Raw genomic sequence first — 6,000 nt, 5'->3', positions numbered from 1 at the left:
GATTGATAATTAATGTAGGATAAATAGGAGTTAAACAGACACATTTTATCACTCAACATTTTGGCGCTATTGTCGGGGAGAGTGTAGCCATTTTTTTTTAAGAAGAGTAGTATGCATCTGATGAGTGACTGTTAGGAGAGAATTGGGTATTAAAAATGGAAGGTAAGAACCTGTGAAGGAGAATGTAAAATCCCTACTCCCCTGCTCGCTTTCCAGCAGAATTGTTAATTTTCTTGGGTAGAAATAAATATTTGAGCTATGTGTATGACTAAGAAGAAAAAAGCTTGAAAATAATCCAAAACCACTACACAAACCTGATAAAGCTAAGGGACCGGTGACCCTTGGTCGATCAACCTTCATAGACAATATTATTATGCAAGTCGAATCTCAGCCATCAGTGGGCCCTAGGAAAGTTGATTCTAGACAACCTACTGGCTCCCTTCGGGCCACAGGCTCACCATCTATAGCCTTTGCTAAGGTGCACAACAAAACAGAAGAGACTGAGCAATATTTTCAAGAAATTGATAATTCTTGCCCAATTTCTTTACAAGAAGGGAATTCTAGTAATCTTCGTGAAGGAGGAGGAGAAATAGGGGAAACAGAAGAGCCAAGATCCCCTCTTGAAATAGTTCAAACACTCAGCAGCCTAGATAAGGGGAGTGTTGTCAAGATCATCCAAAACAAAGCAGAAGAACCTGAGGAGCCAAGATCCCCCCAGATCGTAGTTCAGCAAGGAACACTCATTATCCCAGACCAAGGAAGTGTTGTTAAGCTCATTCCTACTCCTTCTAGTCATCCTAGGAATAACTCCCTAGAAATCCCAGAAGGCTATTGGCACATATTTGATCAAATGGCCCAGAACCAGCAAACACCTCAAACCTCCACACTACAATATCCCATCGTGGACACTGTAGTTAATGCACCTATGAAGGCCATTCCTCTCCAAAATATTCCTACATTCCATGGCTTAACATTAGAGGATCCAGATGCATTTTTGTTTGAGTTTGATGTATTATGTCGGGGGTATGACTATTCCACCGATCCCCAAAAGCTAAAATCATTTCCCTCCACATTAAAAGGAGCAACTTTATTATGGTTTATTGGGTTAGGTGGAGGTGTTATAAATGACTAGGATCAGATGAAAACTACTTTTCTAAAGAAATATCAAGATTATTGTAGGTCCAGAGAATTAAAGGATGAAATATTTCAAATAATAGCAAGACCTAGTGAAACACTGGGGGAATATGTAGAACGCATTCAATACAATCTCCAGAGATCTCCTTATGCATCTTTACCCTTGCTTGACAATGTGTTAAAAACTACATTAATTAAAGGGATGAAAGAACAATGGATTGAAACATTAAAAATTATGGGCAAGGGTGACATATATCAGGAAAATTTTGCTGACATCATTGATTTGTGTATCAAGAGTTCAAGAGGTAGCACAAGACTGAAGCCAGCAGAACGTGATATGATCACAAGGGAGAACAATATCTCCGGTGGAGGTATAACCCGTGCAAAAATCGACAATTTACTAGAAGATTTCAAAACTGATATTTTAGGGACTCTGAAAATGAAGTTCGACATTATGAAAGCTAAACAAAAGCATGTAGAAGCAAAACAAAATTTGGCGATATTCTACCCTAGATGCATAAAGAAACACAGCGACAAAGAGTGCTCGCTGGATACAGTCCAAGTCTGTGCCATCTGCATGAAATATCACTTCACAGAAAGTTGCCCCTCACTCTCATGATTGAAAGCAGTCTACAAAGAAGCAGAAGAAGAAACAGAACCAATTTACCTACTAAATCAGTGCCTTCAGTGGCAGCCATGACAAATAGGTATGCCCATTGATCCATCCTCTTCTTTTCAGTCTCCTCAATATAATGCTCAGCAATATAATGGAATGTGGCAGAATCAACCACCTTTTCCCAGCTGGTCACAACAGCCATTCCCCATATCACCATGGTCAAATCAAACAAATCAAACCAATTGGCCAAACTTTCCTTACTATCCACCATTTTGGCAAAATAATACGTATTCAACACAATGGTCACCCTCCACCTCGCAGAGTCAAACCCGACAGTAGAACTGGCAAAGACCTATGAATCAACCAGCTAGAATGATTCCTCTCCCTCAACCCACACTGCCAGCACCTTATACATTGCAAAAAAAATCCCCAAACAAACTTAAGATCGCAGCTCCCAGGCCAGCCCAACCCGAACCCCAACAATAGACCAGTTCAATCTGTACAATAATCGAATGACCAGAACTAGAAACTGAGTTGAGGGAGTGCAACGACCTTCAATTAAGATTTGGGCACATAATAGAATCAGAGGGAGATAAAAATGTTCAAGTTGAAAATTTTTTACCTATACAAAAAACACCACAAGAAGAGAATTTGGTTAGACAACAAACTTATGAACAAGAAAACCATATCTTCTCCTCCATTCCCAGAACGACTGATCATACCTCACCCAATAGAAAATCCTGATTTTGATCTACTGGGAGAACTAAAGAATTTGTGTATAAAAATTCCACTCCTCCAGGCTATCCAAGACATCCCAATTTATGAAAAGACCATCAAATAATTATGTATAAAAAAGCCAAAGAGGAAAATAACAACTAGTCCAATTTTCCAAGTAGTCGGTACCCTATCTGACTTACTATCAGGAGGGGAAGCACCTATAAAATATGAATACCCAGGAAATCCTATAGTCATGGTGCAAATCAATGGATGCTCCTTCCCAAATGCCTTAGTTGATTTAGGAGCTGCAATCAATATTCTAACAACCACCACTTGTCAAAAACTTGGCATTACATCATTAGATCCAACCACAACCTTATTAGAGTTGGCTAACCGATTGGTAGTCAGACCAGAAGGAACACTACATGATGTAATGGTATTTGTAGACTCCTGGGAGCACCTTGCAGAATTTCTGATCATTAATCCCAAAAACCGACTGAATGGACACCCTTTAATTCTAGGTAGACCTTGGCTAGAAACTACTAACACTTACATTGGTTGTTGACAGGGCAGCATGACTATAGCAAGAGGGAGCAATGTAAAGAATTTAGCCTTATAACCTCCAGCCTATCCAAGATTAACAATAATCAAAACAAAAAAAACAACATGTATCATACCTAATTGAAAACATTATATCACCACTAACAATAGAAGATGCCCTTGAATTTAAAGACCAAATAGAGAACGACATCATTAACAGCTTCCTTAACCAACCAGAAACTAGATCCCATTCACCATGTCACATGATCAAGGCAGCATTTTATAATGAAGTAGAAGAAGATCCCCTAAAAGATACTCATGATCAATCAATACCAACCACCTCTGTTTATAACAGCAAAACCATAGAGATTGAGCTGGGAAAAACTTTGAACATTAACAAAAACCTGATTTTTGAACAAGAAGAAAAGTTGGTCCAACTACTGAGAAAATATAAGGAAGCTTTTGCATGGGATTACCCAGACATGAAAGGAATTGATCCCCAGTTGTGTACGCACCACATCTATATAGAAAAGGATGCTAGACCCGTTCGCCAACCCCAACGGAGATTAAACCCTCATCTTAAGGATATTGTGAAAGCTAAATTGCAAAAAAATTTAGATGTAAACTTTATTTACCCAATATCTGACAGCAAGTGGGTCTCTCCATTAGTAGTGGTGCCAAAGAAGAATGGAAAGTGGCGGATATGTGTAGACTATAGAGAATTGAACAAAGCAACCCAGAAAGACCACTTCCCCCTTCCATTCATTGATCAGGTATTAGACACATTAGCAGGAAAGAAATTCTTTTCTTTCCTAGATGGCTTCAGTGGATACAATCAGTGATCCAGGTGGATATTGGTGGCCACCTGCCAAGTCCACCTAGACCCCCACCATTGTTCTTCTAAGCATTTTCAGTTTCCTTAATTGTAGCACAACTTACTATTTTTAGCAGTTTTTCGGGTCCTGAACTTCCAGAGCCGTTTTGAGGCCCTAAACGACGTTTTTTGGGGAATCTAGGGGCAACATGTGTCCATGGAATGGATTGATGTTGCCCGTTCCAACAATGATAGTTCTCGGATAGATCTTTCTAACGAGCTATTGTATGTGTCAAACGGATATCGTATGCCAAAGTTACGACCCCGGGAAGTTGATGTACCAACTTACCCCAAACGGGGCCCATAGTTTGGCGTTTCATCTTCTAGGTTTAGGTTTTGGAATGTTAAGGGTTTTTCCACTGTTTCTCAACAATAAATAGGCCTTCGAGCCTCATTGTAAGATAGTTCAGAGGCATGTAGCCATCACATCTCTTCTCAGAGATAAGCTACCATCGCCCTAGCTGGTTTATTTCCATTTCTGGCTGTAAGCATATTTCAGTATTTTCCATTAATGAAATGAAGTATTATTTCCGCTGCATCTTTGTGTATATGGTTATCTCTGTAATTTGTTGTGTTCCTGTTTAAATCCGGATCAGTGGTATCAGAGCGGTCTGCTTTTTCTCTGTTTTTCTTTGCATGTCCCCAACAAGGTCGGGATATAAGGAGTTAGGGCTTGAACTGGTTGAACCTTTGCAAGACCAGCCTCGCAAATCCCGATGGCCTCCCATGGCGGATGAGAAGAAAGACGAGGGGGCAGGAGATCCCATCAAAATCTTGCTCGAAGAAGCCCTCGAGCGACAACAGAACGCGATGATGGACAGCTTTGCCCAGATCCTTCAGCGGCTACCCAGAAGCAACGCATCGGCTTCCAGCAGCTACTCTGGAAACGCCACACCCTTTAAGGTACAAGTTAATTTTGAAATCCCCATATTCGAGGGTCAGGTAGACGCAGATGCCGTAGATAAATGGTTAAATCTGCTAGAGGGTTATTTTTCTGTTCATGAATTTTCGAGTCGGGAAAAGATTATTTTTGCTCTTCTCAAAGTAGCCCCCCACGTCAAGGACTGGTGGGAAACCTACTGCGAGCAGAAGGATGAAAGTACTGGCTCACTATTTTCAGCCGCACCCACCTGGGATTCGTTCCGGGATGCCATCAAGGAGTAGTACTACCCTGTTGGAAGCTATGAGGATGAATACATAAAGTGGACCACGCTGCGGCAGGGAAGGGACCAAGACGTGCCGAAGTTCACCAATCTTTTCCATACCCTTCACACAAAGTTGGGTATCAAGGATTCAGAGAAACATTTGATACTCAAATACCATGGCTGCCTGCACAAGTACATCCAGGAAGAAATACAATTCCTAAACATCTCCTCGCTCAGCGCAGCATACCGATATTCCGTCAAGGTCGAGCAGAAGTTTAAACAAAAGAAGCGAGACTTTGGATCTGCGAATCCAAAGCAGGGGAAAGGTGCCCCTAAACCACAGAACAAAGGACAAAGCCAAGGCAGGACAGCCCAAGACAACCAGCCGAAGCTGCAAGCAAAGAACAGCGTCGCGAAGCTGAGAAAGGACACTGGAAAATGGTGCGAGTTCCATAAGAGCTCCACTCACAACACAAGTGAGTGTCGGGCCAAGTAGTCACTGGTGGCTGAGCTAAAGGTTTCAGAATCAGATGCATGTTCCGACTCTGAGTCAGAACCCGAGAAGGGAAATGAAAAAGGGAAGCAGATCATTGATGCGGATCCCAGCGCCACTGTTGCTACCGCAAAGATCCAGAAAAATGAACCCGAAGATCCAAAGGAGGAGGAGCATCTCTTCCACTCCCAGATGTGGGTAAAGGGCTCCCCGATACAGTTCATTGTTGATAGCGGGAGTCAAAAGAACCTCATTTCGGCAGAGGTCGTGAAGCGGTTGGGCTTACTGACCACAACCATACACCATTGGGTGGATTCACCAAGGACGAGATCTTTGCATGAGCCAGCAGTGTCGCCTTCCATACAACATCAAGCCCTTCACGGATGAGGTATTGTGTGACATTGCTCCCCTTGAAGTTTGTGATGTATTACTAGGACAACCATACTTGTGGAAGCGACATGCTGTGTATGAATCAAGGCCC

This window comes from Pinus tabuliformis, chromosome 1_2, assembly GCF_031772625.1.
Source record: "Pinus tabuliformis cultivar Carrire ecotype Pingquan chromosome 1_2, CPIR1, whole genome shotgun sequence".
Classification (NCBI taxonomy): Eukaryota; Viridiplantae; Streptophyta; class Pinopsida; order Pinales; family Pinaceae; genus Pinus; species Pinus tabuliformis.
The sequence above is the reverse complement of the archived record's forward strand: the minus strand, read 5'-3'. Positions refer to the sequence as shown.